This window comes from Ochlerotatus camptorhynchus, unplaced genomic scaffold, assembly GCF_037179485.1.
Source record: "Ochlerotatus camptorhynchus isolate MF236.1 unplaced genomic scaffold, CSIRO-AGI_Acam_v1.1 ptg000332l, whole genome shotgun sequence".
NCBI classification, from domain to species: domain Eukaryota; kingdom Metazoa; phylum Arthropoda; class Insecta; order Diptera; family Culicidae; genus Ochlerotatus; species Ochlerotatus camptorhynchus.
The window spans coordinates 193,649-214,101 of record NW_027040820.1 but is presented as its reverse complement, the minus strand read 5'-3'; positions in this window follow the sequence as shown (position 1 = coordinate 214,101).

Here is a 20,453-nt window from a genome sequence, read left to right as displayed (position 1 = left end):
ATCTTTTTAATACCCTTCATATACCATTTAGATCTCATTTTTGTTAGGATTACTGTTAACTCGACCACACGGTAGGCAAAATATGTTATCACGAACGCTCATATCAAAATATCAAATTTTGTTTTTATTTTGCTTTCATACTCTGCTCGGGTAAGGTTTTCAATATATCAAATTTGGCATGAGCTTTTATTTAAACATAATATTTAAAAAAATATATCACATATTGTGTGAAATTTAAGTTCATAACAATTTTATGTACTTTTTTCACAAAGTTACTGTTAAAGATTGTACTGTTTATATTTTTCCAAGCAAGAACTTAATTTTCTCTAAAACTTTGAGGCGTTGATTATTATTGACGTGTTCGTGCTACAATTTATTGAAAAATGTTAAATACGAAATTTTGATTTTTTTTACCAAATTTTAGCACAAATGTGAATGATTGTCTCTAACAAACAATTATGCAAATTGGAAAGGATCAAGTCAACAATTTATTTTTGTTTGCTATTTAACCTGGAACTACGCGTGTCCTTCTGATCGTGTGTGTTTTGCTTCTCAGTATTTTATAAAAAAAGACAATTAATTTTAAGTGCATCTGGTTTTGACCACGGCAACTTGTTTCTCGGCATACACTGAACCAAATCGGACGCAACAATTACCAAAATTGTAAGGTGTTCAACAACGATGGTCCCATAGAACGCTATTCAACGAATTCTAGCACCTCATTTGGAATTGGTGGATTGAGCTTGGTGGAGCTAAAACGATATTTTGAACTACCCTAATGATAGACCACCGGAGATGCTGAATCCCTATCTAGTGTTGGTGCTGGGAAAATACTGGAAAGTTAAGCGTGTTATCTGGATGAAATTCTTTGTGGAGTTGGGCCTCAACATATACAGAGGTGTACGACGTGTATGTAACATTTCTTCAATCGGAAGTTTTCTAAGACGAAGAGAATGAAATAAAGGTGGTAACAATGAACGTGGTGACCTCGGAGATCCCGGTGAAAAATAATGCGAAGTCGAAGCAGCCGCCTGTGTTCAAGCATAGGAATGATGTATACTATTACTACATGTTTTGCATAGTGTAATATACTGAGAAAGAGTGGAATATGGACGACGAGGAGACCGAGCTGATGGTAATGGAGAACGAAACGGAAGCAGCCTATTTACCGTGATATAGTCTATCTTGATATCAGAATCCATACACCGGAAATAATATTAATTACGTTTGATATCAAGATACTCTATATCACGTAATACAGACTGTAGTGTGAATGATAAAGGAATTCCGGGATAAGAAGAAGCACACCGTAAATCACCATCATAAAGAACCAAGAAGATTTCATTGCTACGGAATAGTATTGTAAAATTAAGAGACGATCCAATCCAAGCCTCAAGTCTCTCATAGAAGTATGGTACTAAGAATTGTAAAATAGTTTAATTTTTTTGCACCGTACATTTTTTTTAAGACAGTTCTGCCATTTGTTCTTCCATTCAGGAAGCCATTTGAGCATGCAATACTTATATCATCTGAACATTTTTGGAGCGTTATTCTCGGAGAACTTCGCTGGTATTGAAATATGTAAGATTCGTCAGATCTGCCCATTGGAGGATAAATTCAGGTGTTTACTAGCGATGCACCGAATAATGCTATTAGATCAGGTATTATGCGTTTACACCAAAATGTTATCTGATATTCGGCCTTTTCCCAGTTAACAAGAGGCCGACAGCGTCGTCGAGCGAAATTTCAAGAGTGCAAAGCTCGATATTTGGATATTTGGTTTCATTTTTAAGTATTCGACCGAAAACTATGGCGGCCGAATATTGTGTGCATCACAAGTTTTTTTTTTTCATAGTACTTAGAGCTTAAGAGTTTTGATTAATTTCGTATGTTTGAGATTCGTATTTTTGCCATTGGATTTTATGATTATTTATGTTTAAACACAAATAAATACTCTTGTTCAAACCCATACTTTTCTTTTTCTTTCCAGGTATGTTTGACTAGGTCATGTTCCCAAACCGTGTGAATAAGTTTATTAAAAAAATGCGTCAATTTACTCACCTCCCGAGCAAAGGTTAACACCAGATTGCTAACAGGTTGCAATACACGGTTATAAAGTTTTGATAGGTGATTTTATCATTGTACTCGATTAAATAGCCAACATAACAAAAAATGCTCGTTGGATATCTAAAAAATAACGTATTTTGTTATCATCAAAACCATCTTGAAAACCGAATCCAGTAAGCTATGCACATTTATTCAAACAATTCCAAGTTATGTTATCGATTAGATATTAAAGCCTGCTAACTGAAACCTTACATCCATCGTAAACGAATAGTACATTTTCCTGATATCAAAATTAGTCAAGGTTGCTGCCTAAATTAGTAATGCGATACAAATAATAACAAAAAATAAAAATGATGTCTGGAATAACAAGACTTGTTATTAAGATGATATCAGACTGTTATTTTACTTTTCTCGGGCTCCTATCATCCATTCGAAAATTCGTTAAATTAAATCATTCAAATTCAAGGATGCACGCCCGTCGTATCCAATAGAGTGAATAAACCTTCCCACGATGATGATGATTCGGACCACAAGTCAGTGCCAGTGCGATGCCATTTTTTACTTTGTTTTCATCGCACATAATTTGATTACCTATACCTACCTCGCCGCGGCAGTCAGTCAGGGAAGATATTCGCTGTGGAGAATAAACTGGAAACAAGCCACGATAGACACGGGAGGAAATTACCCAATCGGGCGACTAATTTTAGAAAATCCAACTTTCTTTCGCTCTTTGGTCATCTATCGATGCAACTGAGCCCCACAAAAAAAAAACGAGTTGCAGCTTGTGGGAGGAGAAGAGATGAGAAAAGACGAAACCGAATTTAAAATCCGGCCCATTACTATGCCGTCCAAGTTGCAGCAACTGGCGGCGTAGCTCCCAGCCAACGACCGATGAAAGTGAAACGACGAGTGACGTCCAATGTTTCGATGATATGATCGAGAGTGATTTCTCGCAAATTTGCATATACCTACATATGCAATACATTACCGCCCTCGCAGTCGCTATGTAGGATTGGACAATATTATCGACATCACCGTCGCTGCCAGTGTGGCTGTGGGGTTGATGTATAATGAATTTCCATATCCTCCTGGTGAACCGGTAGCCGTTTGACACACAACTCGGCAGTAGCAGCATGCAATAAAGTTGTCGATACTCTCCGAAATGCGGAGCGTGAAAAGCGACCACTCTGTACCAACTATCGATTCGCATGGTCTTCAACAGTGAGATGACCATGGTTTTCAATCATCACATTGATCGGATGCAGTGTTATGTGTGTGGCGGCCGGTTTTTTGCTGCCTGCCTATCTACTGGCTATTCGCATCGAATCAAACTGAACGCTCTCTGACGCTGCTGTTCCGATCCGGATTAATAGAGGAGCTCAATGAAAGCCAGTTTCATGGTTGGCTTTTGTGTGCCACCGAGGCTTGTCATGAGAGAGTTTGAAAAGCTTAGTTTGCTATAGCGTTGAGATTACCGGTATAATAGTTTGCGTGTGAAAATTTGCTTATATCAACGGAAACTTGCTGTATAATCATTGCGGTGCCAAAACTCGATATAATCAATATATTGGAGGTAATAGTCTCCAAGCATTCAAGGTACTGTCTTCAGAAATCCTAAAAATATGTCCAAGATTTGCAACGGAGTTCTATAAAAAATTTCTCAAGGAATTCCAAAGGAATTGAAAAGGATGAGCGCTGATTTGGTAATCGTCATTTAAATTATCTACAATGCGTTAAATATTAGAACCAGCCTAAGGCCGAAGCAAAACTATATTGTGCAAATCTTCTCAGTATCTTTTACTAAATATGTAGTAAAATCACATTACTATTACTAGACATGTAACAAGACGCCATCATTCATCAGGTGAAATCCCTTCAAGAATTTCAGATGTGTCATGGTGAATTCTCTTGCGCTCCTGTGCAGACAAATACCTACATCCACAAATGCTTTTTCTTCGGATCCCAATTTTGAACAGGCGCTCTTGTAAGTGAAGAAATGATACTGCGCCCGTCGTGATAAAAACAAACGATTGAAAAATTTTCACCAAAATTAAACAATAAAACCTGAATTGATAATTTTCATCGTATAATTTGAGGAATATTTCAAGAATATTAGGGAAATTTTGACAATCTCGAAGAAGTTCCGCAAATTTCAGAGAAGGCCAGCAAAGTACATAAAAGTTCAGAATAATTTAGAAATATTTCAGGGTCTTCGAGGAAATCCAGCGAACTTCAAGGATGTTTAAACATTTTTCCGGCATTTTCAATTTATCTCAGAGCTTCAAAGAAGCACTTCAGGAAAGCTCCAGGAATTGCAGAGAAAATCAGAAAACCTTAGTGAAGTCTATGAATTTTTCTGTTTGGAATTTTTTTTCGACTTTCCTGGGCATAGAGTATGATTGTAATTGCCACACAATTATACTAATGCACAAATGGTACAGGAATCGAAAGCTCTCAATGAATAACTGTGTAAGTGCATTTATAACACTAAGTTGAGAGCACGCAATTAGCTTATATGTGAAAAGCAATAAGCATGAAATGTGAAGAAGTAGAAGAAGAATAACGGGAACCTTAAGAAGTTCCGGGAATTTTTATGAAGGCTAAAGAACTCAGAGGAAGTTTCAAATTTTAAGGATAACTTCACAGAAGTCCATGGAACTCAAGTTGGGCTTAGAAAGTCCCGAGATCTTCAGGGAAATTGCAAAAAATGTCAGAGGAGTTCAATGAGCATCAGGATGATGCAGAATCATTTTTAATTATGTTTCCTAAACTTCAAGGTAGTTTAAAATATTGCGGGAACTTCAGGAAAGTAAGGCAGTTCCATTAAATTCAGGAGATGCTCCCATTTTTCCAAGAAGTCCATAGAGCTTCAAAGAAGTTTTATAAATATTTAGACAGATTTCAGGAATTTAACAGAAGTTCAGAGAACTCCAAGGAAGTTCAGTTCCAAAAACTTCAGGAAAATCTCATGGACTACAGAAAAGTTCCGAGAACATCAGGAAAGATTAATGAACCTCACAACAATTCTAATAACTTCAGGGAAATTGCAAATATTTTTCAGAGATGTTCTGACTACTTAAGAATGTTCCAAGACTTCCAGGAAAATGTCGGGAATTTCAGGAAAGACCCATGAACATTAGGAAAATTGAGGAAACTTCAGGGAAGTTTGGTGATTTTTGGGGAAGTTTAATGATTTTGAAGCAAGTTTCGTCAGCATCGAGCTTTCGAAAAATTGGAAAATTGCAGCTTGTGGCATGATTAAATAACATAAATACAATTCCATGAGCTTAAGGCAAGGCCTAAGCTTAAGAACTTCAAGGAAAATTAAGGGGTCTCAATGGCTGCTTTATGAACATTTGGAAAATTACTGAGAACTTCCGGAAATTTTGAGGACTTCTGGAAAACTTTCTTTACCCGCCAACCATGATGCGTCACGAGTTTTGTTTGAAGAAAAATTTTACCGCTTCCCCGGGGTACAACCCACCCCCCTCCGCTGCTGTTTCTTATTTATGCATTAAACGACCATGATGGGATAGACACTAGTAAAGGGTTTAGCTTATCACGATGATGGACTGGCCAACTCTAGTTGTCGGAAGTATTTATGTCTCAGATATTGATATCCAACAAAACAAATAGGTTGAATTTTATGAATGGCAATCTATCACTTTAGTAGATAGTATTTTTAAGATTTGTGGCGAGCTAGTTCCACTGGAAATTGAGTTATATGTACAGGGCTGGAAAGCACCTCAGAACGTTAGCATAGCAACTTTGTGCATGCATCTTACAACACCCGACAAAGAGTGTGTGGTTCTGTGTGGTACACTCCGTGCGGCGCAGGGAGCGAATATAAAACAACAGGCGTTAATGTCTTCTTTGAGTTCTTTGCAGACTTTGCTTTCCACTACTTCTAGCATAGGAGATGAAGAAGGGCATAACGAAGAATCATTTTGTCTTTTTGCTGGGTTTCCCATTTGCAACCCTACACTGAGTGGCGCTCTTTGCGTTGGAGCCGTAGGTGCGATGGCTACACATTGAGCTATCGTTATTTCTGGGTTTGTGTCTGTCTTCTCTTCCCTGCTGCTTAACACTTGTGCAGGGTGAAAGACAAGCAAACTTTGTGTTTGCTTGATTCTCACTTTGTTTATTTCAGAAAATCAGTACATTGTGCGCATTTAGTGATCAGATGAATGCCCTGCATGCAGTCATACATTCTATTATTAAAATTATGGGTGCAAGGATTTGAGGTGGGTGGGATGCACACATGTGAAAAATCAGTGAGTAGCCAGGCCTAAGTTTACTATGACAGCAGTGGTTGTAACTGCTTGACTTGTATCGGGATATGACGGCCACGTTTGGATATGTTATACCTCGAGGATGGAACTAAATGCAGCGAATAAGAGTATCTCGATTCTGAAATGCATCAGGTTTTTTTTTCCAAAACATTTATAGATCTGTTATAAGTATGAATCCGGATTATAGAGGCAGCAGGGGAACCCACAGGAATATCCGGAATATCCGTTGAAGTAATCAATTCAGGAAACTAGGTTCTGACTATCTAGGAGGAAGTTTCTGTTTTCGGCAAAGTAACATTGGAAATATTATAGTGGTTTAAAAGCATGGTAAACCATGGTCTACAGAACCCTTATTAAACCAAAATTGTTACATGAGAATGGTTTTCCAAATCGTGATGGTGATCTGGAAAATTTGCAATTCTTTCACTACGTGAAGCCAGTGTTTATCTAAATAGCACCTTTCAGCTATATCTTGATACCCTGCTAACCATCCATTAAATCGATGTTTTTGGAAAAGTTTCTAAGCAACAATTCTGGTTTTATGAAGATTCTGACGAGCATGTTGTTACTCCTCTTTTCTCTTCCCTTGGTCCAAACGCGGAAGAGAACGCTCCCAGGGTCGTTTTATGCTTTCCCCGATGTCTGACACTGTAATCGTAGCATAAAGAAAAACCATCAATAACTGGATGAACATTAAAGGGTTCGTCGGCCAGGGTCGAACCGTCTAATTACACCGCCCTTACCTTTTCATACCACGGCAAGAGCTAAGAAAGCGAGGGGTGGGAAACTTCCACTTTGTATGAAGTTTTCAACGTAGTAGAACGAATTCAACTAAAAGGTGTGAAACCCAAGAAAGACTATCTTCTTCTATTAATAGAATAGCTGCTAATTTGTGGTTTGAAAATCTAATTTCTTCCATCGGGTATTCTTTATTTTCCCATTTAACCTCACAACAAACTACTACGTGATCACGTTTTAAACTTGTTAGTGTATGTGTTTGTCTACCAATTTTACAATTTTCGTGTTTTGTCTTAGGTCCTAACTCTACATGCATAACAGTTTTCAACAAAAAAAACATAACCAGCGCGACTTACGGTTTTTCAGGAGGGTGCTGTGGTGGTGGTGGTGACTTACGGACGGAAGGTGTGGATGAACTACGGTGGTTGTTGGCAATGCTGGGTGGTGGTGATGGTGAATTCCAACGGCCGCTTTCCGTGGTGACTTCCAGCCAAAATGGCCGAAACACTGGCCTTATCCAGGGGACGTAAGGCTCCCCAAAATGGCTGACACAATGGATGGTCCCAGCCTTTCTTCTGGCGACGTGTAGCTCTCAGAATGGCCGAAACAATGGCCGATCTTAGCCGTCGTTCTGCCACTACAATGGCGTACTGGGAGAGATGTGGTGGACCTTACCGCTCGAGAGAATCCCTCGTCTGCCGTGGCCTCCAATGGAGCACCCGCAGGGACGATTTCTGGCTCAGGGATATATTTTTCGGATGACTACAATGTCCACGTGGTATTTGCGGTCCGAGGTCTATCTAGGCGAACGGAAAAAGGCCTTACTTGGCCTTTTTCCAAATTACACTCCGGTAACTCTTCGAGATGGACAATGGTCCCTTTCTCCGGCACAGCACCCCTCTACTAACACGTACTACCACTAACTTTTTTAACACTCGGACTTTTTCTACCACTAATTAATAATTAATCTCGATTATATTAACGCGCCGCGCACTTCTAACTTCCTTGAAGTCTTGAGCCAGAAAGCACGAATCAGTCCGACCGAAGTAACTAGAAAGTTCTAGAATTGCAGGGAGCCTACAATCTTCCTGTTAATTTTTTTGACAAGCCCCCCATTGTTCAACCCGATAATTATGTTTCTTCCTTAGCTTGGATTTACAGTGTAAGACATACTGGAGTAGACCCAATTCATTTGCTTAGAAAATGAACACAGATTTGTGACACACAGATGGCAGCACTTGACTACCAAATGCAAGGTGCGTTGAAAGGAGTAGCTCTATGTTGGTGCACTTGACAAAGTCAATGCAAATGGGTATATGAAACCAACGGTTACAATGTTTAGACTTATAGAATGATTTAAAACTTTAATAAAAGTTGCAATGTTACTTTGGTTTTTCAAGTGATCAACGCGCTTTGGTGGTAGACAAATAAGTTCACCATTTTCTCCTAACGCGGCGCAACTGTGCGTATGAACTTCCAGTATGTGCTATATCTTGAGAGCCTGGCCATCTATAAAGTAGCCGTCTTCAGCAAAGTTGTTAAGGTGAATTTTTGATGATAAACAGACAAGCACCGTGAAGTGAGAAAATTGTGATCTAATCTTTTTTCCTTTATTTAACGTTGGTCTCTGTTCCGCAATCTAGTGCCAATCACCGACGGACATCGATTGCCATCCATTGACGGCAATCGAATGTGCAGGAAGGCAGCTTCCACACCTGCGTAGGATATCGCACCCATTCAACACACATACACATGGGCCGGGACCAACGGCTTTACTTCCCTTCCGAAGGAAGACGTGACCAGATATTTTTATGCCTCAGAAAAATCCCACCGACCTCGGCTGGGATTGAACCCAGACCCATCGGGGTGTTAGAAAGCAGTCACGCTTACCACTACACCACCGGCGCCGGCCATGTGATCTAATCTGTCTTCCATCCGAAAGGTTGGAAAATCACCTGAATAACTTTTTTAAAGACAAGTACCTAGATAAAACATGTATTGTATATCTTCTACATGAACCTCATATGCACACTAGTGCCATTCAGTGAAAAAATTCTTAACTTCACTGTCCACAATTTAAAAAAAATATTGGTCAGCTGAGCAACGTTCGCGAAAACGGAAGCTTCCTAGATAGGCGAGATCTCATTATATGTTTTATTAAATAAATTAACTAACTTATTTGCGCTGCACAGTGAGAAAATTCTAAACTAGTATTCTCTAACAAAAAGACCTTGGCCCACTATAATATTTACTTTGCCTTTGCATGAGCAGGATTACAAGATATTCCATATTACCATCTCGAGTAGCATTGCAAGTGTTACCAAGATTTAAAAAAACCTACAAGTCTAAATCATGGTCTTCAGAACTCTCATTAAACCCAAAGTGTTACTTGGGATCTTGAAATATCCCCAGCATGATTTTTTTTTTCATACATTATTTATACTTATTCTTTCATTAAAAATCATCATCTTTTCCATCAGGGATCCAACATCAGGGATTTTCCTTAGAACTAATGTAAGTAGGGAAAGTACTTTAGAGATCAATACTGATCTTATTTATTGCTGAAATTTAATTTATTTATCTATGATCCGTCTGACATGAACTGTACAGGAATTAAATTTAAGCTAAAGCTAATAGTCATTAAACAATACAGATTATGCTGACAAATTAAAAACTCCAAACGATTCTTAAATGCTCCAGCTGAATGGGAAACGTCAAGCATATAGATACATTCAAGACACATTGCCTGAGTTGGTTCATTTTTTTGTCGTATTATTTGAGCTAAGAAGTCACATTTTTTATGTTCTCTTATGTTCTAGAAATTCTCCCGAAGCTTTGCTGAATATTTTGGAATATTTCTAAATCCCTCAAAACTTCTGTAAGCGTTCTGTAGTTTCTATGGAATTATTTGAACTGTCCTTTGGTTCTCTTGCAGGTCAGAGAAGCTTTCCTGAAGCTCACAATTCTACAATATCTCGGTACTGCTCTGAAATAAATGGAACTCTCCTAAACACTTTTAACCTTTCCTGAAGTTATGCTTTTCTCTGTGAAGGTCCCGAAATATTTCTGAATTTTAGTGTATACTTCCCTGAAATTTTCAGCACCTCTTAATGGTTCTCTTTTTTTCTTGAAGAACATGGAGGTGTCCTGAATTTATCTAATCTCACGGTTATAGATTTTAAACTCCACCAAAAGTCTGGACTTGCCTGTAGATAGGGGAACTGCCCTTAAGATCTACGAATTTCACCAAAGATTTCAAGATCTAGCCTTTCTGGGGTACTTGAAATTTCTTAAAAGTTTCTCCAGTTTTTCTCAAATTCTCTGCACATGTCTGAATATCTTTTGACATACATCAAGTTCTCTGAATACTCCTAGAATTCTAAGAACTTCTAAAAATATCCTGCATTTTTTTGAAGCGATTGGATCCGCTTGGATGTTCTCGAAGAATCTAATGTATTTTTATGATTTTGGTATTTTTATAGACGACTAGGTTCCCATGCGTCCGAGCATCTGGTCTCCCAAATTTTACATGAATTAAAAAAATGTACCTTCAACCACCGCATGACTCTTTCAATCCATGAACGTGTCGACCTTTTCGATACCTTCAATTCCAAAGCTAATACTTGGGCCTTACTTTATCCATGGCCATGGCCCAAACTTCTAGCTTCGGTAAATATTATAGACCCCGCGTGCACGCCGGAATCGATTTGTCCTAGGGCATTTCAGCGTGTAAGCACGACTGCAGCGAGATCTACTTGAATTCCATCATAATTACCAAAACGGTGAAATGAAAAAAAAAAAATCAAGCACGTTTCAATATGCACGGCCGTACATTTTTTGCGTTGTCGTGCTCCATCAAACGCGAATCCACTTTCCGATGCTCGATGAGTGTGGCAAGGGCATCGCATATGCTCATCACCGTCGTTGTCGTCGTCAGTAGGTATCTTCTTTCGCGAATCCAGCAGCTGTGGTTCCGTTGATTGATTTTGTTTTGTTTAAATTTAATGCGTACCTATACCTAGGTACTAAAATAACGCAAACGTTGTCGTGATCTGTCATGGGTCTCCGAACCTTTTCACACATCATTTGCTCGTTCACGGCGAAGATTCTCACGAAACTGTATATATATAGCATGGGCTGATGCAAGCAAAAACGGACCGTACAAAATTTCAATGGCAATGAAAATCAATACTTGAACGAGTTTCAGTTTTCGCATGGCAGAGCAGTGAAAAACGGTGGTAATCAATGCCAAACTCATTCCGTCGTCGTCGTTGTCGTTCGAAACGTCCGGCTACTGGAGGTATCGATTGTAGAGTAATCTAAGGCTCCTGATGTCCGATGATTCCGGTGTGGGAACGGAAACGCCTTGAACTTGAGTGTTCCAAGTTCTTGGCATTTTGTGAAGGAAACAGTGATAGGGAAGGGACGTTGTAAAAACTACAGCAGCTTCTCATCGATAACGTGCCTTTAATTAGCCTTATTAATTTACCATAATGTAGATCCGTTGCGAACGGCCATTATTGCCGTGCGTCCATCGCCGATCGGTCTTTACACAGAACAGTAATAATGGTTATTTATGGTGCCCATTTTATAATTACGCTCCCTCCGGCATTCGTTATCAGCAGCAACCAGCCTTTGATAAACGTCAAAGAAGAGACGTCATAATGATGGTTATAGCGATGATGGGGCAGGGGCAGGAGGGAGGGAAAATTATCATACTTAACAGTGCGGATCAATGCGTTGCGTAATAATTTTCATCTGCTGTACTTTTCCCATCATCCGGACCGAGCACCTGTCTGTCTTCGGTAAAACAAAAACACAACAGTCGACAGGTAACGCGTCTTGTTGTTATGAGATGAGGTCTTTCCTCTTTAGTTTTTTGCTGAAATAATGAAAACGGAATGTACACCTTCGCCGATGATCAACTTCAGGATGCTCTCAATTAATGGTTTTGCTTTGGTGATGCTTGCGTGTCCGGTGTTTGCTTTAACACTGCGGTCATTAGACCGGAAGAAAGGTGTTTCAAGTGTAGCAAAGAGCGTTAAGATCAATTATACAGGATAACAGTTCTTGGTCGGTGTTCGATCGATACATGTGTGAGTAGGTTAAAAGCAGTGCTGGGAATTTTACGGCAGATAGCGGCGCTGGTGGTGTAGTGGTAAGCGTGATTGTCTCTATCCCCAGCAGGCCTGGGTTCAATCCCAGTCGGCGTCGCCGCGATGTTCTGAGGCATAACATCTCTGATCACTTGAAGGTCTAGGAAGTTCCATAAAGTTCTACAACTGTCTCTGAAATTTTACGAAGTTCCTTGAAACCAAATGATGGTTCCTTAAAATAACTTCTATTTTGTCATTCAGATTTATAAATCAGAAATAATGCACACAATCCTCCCATCCCCGTCGTGAAAAGAGGTTGTACCCATTTCGTCCATCTCGTTGAAGTTTTTTTTTCTCTTAATATGCCTGAAATATCTGATTGAAAGTTTTCTAAGACTTCGCCATTTTTTCATTATTATATTGTACTAGCTGAACCCCGTACGAGCGTTGCTATGCTTGCAACTAAATGAACGAAAATTTAATAAAATAATCAAGCATAAATTTATGTTTCATTTGTATGGGAGCCCCTCCTTACATAAGGAGGAAGGGTCTCGCACCATCATAAGAACCTTTCCCGGCCCCAAAAACCCATGCATACACATTTTCACGCCGATCGGTTCAGTAGTTTCCGAGTCTATAAGGGTCAGACAGACAGAAATTCATTTTTATAAGGGAAATGGAAAAGGGAAATGGATGTAATGTTGGCCTAAATGACCCTTATTTGGGTTCATACATAAATTCAGCAATCGACTAAATTTTCAATAGCAACCAAAAATATCCATTAGTACCGTACCAATGACGCGTTCATCTAGATAATATTGATAAATAGCAGATTTTTAGCGATGGGCCCAATCTTAGATCCATAGGAAAACATTAGAGCCATTTCCCCTATATATAGATGGCAAGTTGATAACAATTTGATACATTTTCAAACCCCAACATTTCTAGACCAGACCGAGAATCGCTTTATTGCTTTAGTATCTGATCACAAGTGCGATTCATTTAGACAGGAGACACGCCTTAGTTTAACGTAAGTGGATCGTTGTGTGGCCTATATGCATTATTTTCCTGTTCACAAAAGCATATCCATTTCACCGGATGATCCAACCAGCATGTGTGTTTACAAACAGGATGATATGAATCCTCCTGCGAATGAATCGATCGGAAGGGTAAAGAGAGAATGCACATAATGAGGGAAAGAAACCCTTCATCGTGCACTTAAAATGTAATCACCACGTAATCGATCCTTATCGAATGATGTGTGAGGGATAATGATGACGATGTGCTTGAAACACAGTCTGCGATCTAAAAATAACTCATCACCTTGAATGTCCGAATACGATTGGCATGCTGGTACCAATAAACTTCGGTATCAACTAATTCAATGGTTTCCAACGGCAGCAGTAACAGCATTTCGTAGTGGAACTTAGAAGCAAACTTCAAGATACTCACCCAACAGCTTCCTTTGAAACGGTTCGTTGGCGGCACACGAAAAAGCCGTTCCAAAACAGTCATCACGTTTCAACGACGCGACGTTCCTTTCTCCGCTGTAGGCATGTGTGCATATGGCGAAAATTAAACATTTCTATTTGCTCTCCGCACCGTTGTCGTCACTTTCAAACATCGACTTTTGTTCTCTGAATTTGTCTGTCTTCCCCCATGTTGCAAGCATGATGGTGTCGCTTGGCAGGAAGCCTGCACATGAACTTGAACGAAAACGAGACGGAGGCGACAACTGCTGCTGCTGCAACGGAAGAATCGAATTGACATCAATAGGCGATTGCCAATTTCACGTGTTCCTTGCGGTAGCAGTGTGACTGTGAACTTGAACTCCCCCCTCCCAGTCTTCATTCTTCGTGCATATGAACGGGTTAATCGTGAGACGGAACAGGAAAAAATAAATAATATGGGTAAGCAAACACACGCCAGCCCAGCGACAACGATGACGACGAAGACGACAATTGCTGCAGCTTCCTTTGTGAGTCTTACCAATTTGCACACATCCAGCATCTATTGGAATGGGACGGGAAGGCTAGGCTGGGCACTCGTGTCATAAATTATGCACCACGCGAAAGTGAAGTTTACCATTAGCTGCTGCTGCTGCGGTTTGACTTTGCAGTGCATACACACCGACCGACGCCGACTGATCAACCGGCGCGTAATGAGGGAAATTTTCGCGCATGACCTCAATGACTTTCCTCGGCTTGAATTAGCAAAAGGAGCAGAGAGTGGCTACGGGTGAGAGTTGGAGACGCTTTGGGATGTTGAACTAAGAGGAGCGAAGGTGATGGGCTCCGTGGAAGATGGGCATTAGACTGATGCAAAATTTCAAATTTTCAGTGAAACCGTTTCAAATCAGTTTTTGGTTAGCCTTCCAACAATTTAACTTGTTTGGTTAGAAACTGACAGTACACAAACCCTTTGAAGTTTGTAAGGGAGCTACTATGGAAAACCGAAACATTTTGTTCATTGCCTTATGCTTTCTTTAAAAATTGCTTAATCTTGCCACTGACAAACATCCAGCTATCCTATGACACTTAGGAAAGGTCGTAGATGCACTTCCAATAACTTCAGGAAAATTGCAGGAACTTAACGGAAGCTCATAGAAATCTAGTGTAGTTTATAAATATCCAGTGAGATCTGGAGATCTTTAGGGAAGTTTCGTAACATTTTGAGCAGTTTTACTAGCTTAAGGGCAGAAAGTTCTGTGAATATCAGGGAAATTTAGAAGAATTTACGACAGTTCCACTAATTTTAGCGAAACCTTAAGAAATACAGGAAAGTTTAGAGAACTTGAGAAAATTTCGGATACATCGCAAGAGTTCCAATAAATTCACGATAGTTCAGAGAACTTCATTACAATTCTATTAATTTCAGGTTAGTTTCAAGAACATCATCATGAGAATTGTGAAAATTTATGCGAGGTTTCAAAACTTTTAGGAAAGCTTGTACAACTTCAGAGGTGTCCCATTAACTTTGATTGAAAGTAAATTACAAGAATTCCAGAGAAGTTTCATCAACAGACAGATGCTCTTTTTGGAACACATCTAGTAGATAGGTTTTCCAATATTGAACCCAGGCCCTTTGGAGTGAGGGGCATTCACGCTTACCACCACCGGTGCCGCTGAAATTTTACATTAAGATCCTTTCAAATTAGTGGGTCAAGAACACAAATTTTTAATACATTTATAGTTTGGTGATTATTCGGCTAAAAAGCTCAAAATGGACTGTATTCACTCATCACTCATAATTTTCTTTTTGGAACACATCTAGTAAATAGTTTTCCGAAATGATGAAGGAATTTTCTGGCAAAAAATATGAAAAAGAGAAAACCCACCGGTATGAAAAAGGGAACTTTTTCGATCATTTGGGGACCTTGCAATAATCTGTTTCTATAAATACTGTATGGTCAATGGCACAAATCAAATTTTGATAAATCTACCTAATTATACATTCAAACTTAAAGTGTTTCAGAGACGAACCAGCCCAAGGCTGAAAATCTCTTGAATTAAGAAATCTAATCTAATATTAAAGTATTTTTGGTGGGTCAAGAACACAAATAGCTTGTTTGATTGCGGAGTAATCGCTATTTAAACATATTTATAGTTAACAAAATTCTAAAATTCCCCCAGAGGGAACCAAGCACTTTAGAATAAAATCATAAACGGAGTTTTCTTAGAATATAAAAATATTTTTGCATTTTGAAAAAGCTTGGTTGAAATCGGTCACAACTTTGTAGACACTTGGTAGACACCTGGAATGACCCAGGTGGTTTCATCATCTTCAGAGAAGATGCAGGCACTTTTAAGAAGTTTTGAGGACTTCAGGGAAATCTAGAGAATTTAAAAGAAGTCCAGACATCTTCTCAGAAGATAAGAGAACTCGAGGAAAATTGTAGGAACATAAATAAAAGAACGTTCCGTGACCTTCAGGAAGCTTACAGATCTTTAGGGCAGTCCTGATAACTTAAGGGAAGTTTTGAGAACTTAAGGAAAGTCCAGAAGTTTTGGGTGGTTTAAAGACCTGTTTGGGTGAGTTGAGAATTTTAGAAAACATCAGTAATATATCAGGAATATATCAATTGACTAGTAAACTAAATGGAAGTTTTAAGATTGTTCGGACAGTTAAGTTATTTTTTGGCAGGATAATTACGAGACCTTCCAGAAAGCTTACAGAGCATGAAAGGACATAACAAATACTTCATATAAATCCATTATCTTCGAGCAAATTGCAGGAACTTTATAGTAGTTCCGAAAAGCAAGCAGCAACGAGGGTATCAGGGTATTAGGAAATCAGCAGAAAATCAAGAGAATGCGAGAACAGTTCCGTAAACATGAGAGAAATTTAAAAAAACCTAAGAATCAAAATGCGTGCAAAGATCAGATAATTCCAAGGTAGTTCCATTAGCCAACTGCAAAAACGTTTAAAAAGTTTCGAGTCCTTCATGGTAGTTCAGAAAACTTCTGAGAAGTTTAGAGCAATTAGGCGAAAATTGTATTAACTTTAGAGATATTTAGAGTACTTGGGGGAGAATATTGATAACTTTAAAGCATTTACATTCAATACGTTGCTGGAACTTGCAAAAAGTTCCGGTAAACTATGAAAAAACCGATAATTTCAGAAATGTTCCAAAAACTGGAAAATTGCATGATCTTCAGAAAAGCTCCATACATTCCAGAATGATTATTGGGACATTAGGTACGTTTCAAGGACTTCAGGAAAGACCAGAAAAGTTCAAGGAAGTTTAGAGATTTTTATGAATCAAGAGAAGAAAGTTCAGATCTTTAGTGTAGTTTGTAGTTACAATAACTTCAGGGAAGCTCCAATGTTTTTTTAAAGTTTATTCTTTCAACTAGATAATCAGGAATTTGTTCCTGTAAATTCAGAGCAGTTCCATGAATTTTAATAAAATTTCTAGATCTTCAGTGACAAACTTGGAAACGCTTAATTTATTTGGGTTAATATTTTCAGGAAAGAAGTCTTGATAATTTCCGGGAAGTCCAAAGAACTCCATATAATTAAACATCAGAAAAGATTTGGGAAGTGACATCCAGCGAACTTCAAAGAAGTTCCGAAAATTCCAGAAAGCGACAGAGAAGATTCATTAATATTAAAAAAAATCGTAGCAACTTAAGATATTCCGAGAACATCTAGTAAATTTTGAAAACTATAGGAAAATCAAAAGCAATTAAAAAAAGTTTACAGATTTAAAAAAAAATTCCATTAGCATACTTCACGATCAAAGAGCTGCAAGACAGTTCTATTAACCTCAGGAAATATGAATAAAGCATAAAACCAAATGAGATTGAGTAGAAAGGATGAGTTAAATTATTCTTTTAAAAAGACAGTAAAATTTTTTTTCTTTTTAACTAACCTTAAACTCGGATATAAATCTTTTCACGATTTAATTGGAATATGATTTAATATGATTTTTTTTAATCATTTCATCATAGATTTATATTCAGTACTTCTCTTAAATAAATCTATGAATATCGCTGGGATTCTCATGCAATTGTCTTTATAACAGTTCAGATATTCTATTATGAACACTCCTAACATAAATATTAGCGGAGGCGAACCAGCCCTAGGCTGAAAGCCTCCCTAATAAGGAAAACTTAACTAACTCCTAACAAAAATAATGGATTATATCCTACGATTTACTTCGAGTTATCAATGATTCTTCCAAAAATTCAGAATTTGCATGCAATGGATCTCAGAAATTTGTTGAAATTCTGCTCAGAATTATCTATATTCTTCTCGAAATGCTCTTAAAATTATATTTAATATTCTCTTAAAAATCTTACCTTGTTGAGGAAAAAACGTCATCTTTTAGTATTATTATCTGAAACTCCTATTGTAGAATCTGAAGCTTTTGATCAGTATAGTATTCCGGGATATGTGTTGCTACTTGTTTATCACTTTTTGACACACTGGCGATGTTGCTATTTATGTCAAAGAATCAGTTCAATTCAACCTTCGTGCCAACGAAGTTATTTATGGCAACTGGTTTTTGGGCATTACAGTTGGACGTGGCATAAAGATGGTTAGTTATGGTGTTTTGTATCATTCTCCCAGTTCTAGTGACCAGCGTTTTGTTGAAGTTTTAGAGAACTGGCTCGAGACATTCCTTGATTCTAGTAAATCAAATATATTGGCTGGTGATTTTAATATTAATTGGCGTGATAACCATAATTCGAATCATTTGAAGCGTTTAGCTTATTTTTTTCAATTTAAAGCAAACGGTAAATGAGTATACGCTTATTTCCAGGCGCGTTTATCCCAATTTTAATTCCATTTGTTCAGTTCTGGATACTGATTTGAGAATAACCGATCATGAGACCTTAGTGATTAATGTCTGTTAACGATAACGATAATTTTGTAAAATTGAAGTGTTGGAGGAAATATTCGAAGCAAGCTGTTTTGAATCTTGTTGAGAGGAGCGTGGATTTTCCATTCTCGGTCGGTAACTTAGATGAATCTACAGCTGTTCTTAATAACGCTTTGAAAAACGTGTACCAATCAACTAGTTGAGCAAAAGTTTGTTTCTTTGAAGAACTCGAACAGCTGGTACAATTTGGATCTTTTGCGTCTTAAACGGAAAAGGGACAAATGGTACAAAATGTTTTGTACACCAAATAATGACAATCATTGGAGTAGGTACACGATCGCGCGTAATAAGTATTCACAATCCATAAAGAAAACTCGTTGTGAATACGTTCAAAGGAAGATTGAGCAGCATCAAAGCAACAGCAAAGAGTTATGGAAAATTTTAAAATCCTTATTAAAACCTAGTAATTTCAAACCGCGTTCCATAACTTTTAATAGCACATTAGAACAGTCAGAACAAGTAATTGCATCTATGTTTAATGATTTTTTTGGCGACAGTGTTTCATTAATTAATAAATCCATTTAATAATAGTTGTAGATTTGAAGGTTTTCACCCAATTGCATTAGATGAACTTAGAGTTATTTGTTTTTCATATGGTAAAATCGGCTGGAGTAGATAATGTTAATGCTAGAGTTATTCAAAATTGCTTTTATGTCATAGGCCACATCTTGCTGGACCTTATTAATAAATCATTGCAAACTGGATATGTGCCACAAATTTGGAAGGAATCCTTAGTGGTCCCTATTCAAAAAGTTGCTGGAACGATTAAAGCCGAAGAGTTTCGTCCCATCAACATGTTGCACACGTTAGAGAAAATTTTAGAACTTGTTGTTAAAGGCCAGCTGTTGAAAGTATTTAAATAGTAATAGTTTGTTGATACCAAAACAATCGGAATAAAGGGAAGGTCATTCTTGTGAAATCGCGTTGAATTTGGTATAAGCGAAGTGTAAAAATAGCTTGAAGTGTAAAGATACGATTGTTGCTGTTTTTTTGAATCTTAAACGCGCTTTTGAAACAATTTCTAGGCCCTTATTGTTAAGATCAATCAAGCGCTCTGGAATTACGAGTACTGCATATACATGGTTTGAAAGCTATTTGTCTGACAGAACTCAACGGGCTGTTTTTAACTGTTCTGTTTCCAGTCCCGTGGGAAATAACTTTGGAGTGCCGCAGGGAAGTGTTTTAGGGCCCCTTTTATTTATTATGTATATTAATGACTTGCGACGTGTTTTACGATTTTTACTTTACTTTTTGTAGATGATACTGTGTTATTCATTGCAGTTAAGGATTTAGATGATGCCGTTAACACTTTAATGAAGATTTACGTTCTATAAGTAGATGGTTGAAGTACAAGTAGTTGAAATTGAATACAAGTAAAACTAAATTTATGGTAATTTTGCGGAATCGATTAAATGAGAACGTCTCTGTTGTAATCGATGATCGGGTTCGGGAGATTAAATATCTTGGCGTGATTATTGATAACCAACTTAAGTTCAACTCTCACATTGACAATTTTATCAAGAAAATTGCCAAGAAGTATGGAATTCTATGTAGACTGAAAAACGATTTAAATATTTCCAGTAAAATACAAATCGATTATCTCTCCTCATCTAGACTTTTGCCCTTCTGTTTTATTTCTGGCCAATACAACACAAATATCGAGATTACATCGCTTGCAGAGTAAAATAATGCGTTTGATTATGATCCTCAACTGACTCGAGCACATATTCCATCAGCAAGTTGAAGATGAATGGTGATAGGGAACAACCTTGCTTGATGACAGCTGCCCTCCCCACAACACTTGCTGCTGTTCATCTCTAAGACAACCTATAATCCGATTTATGAAGGGGAACGAAACACCTTTGCCTTGAA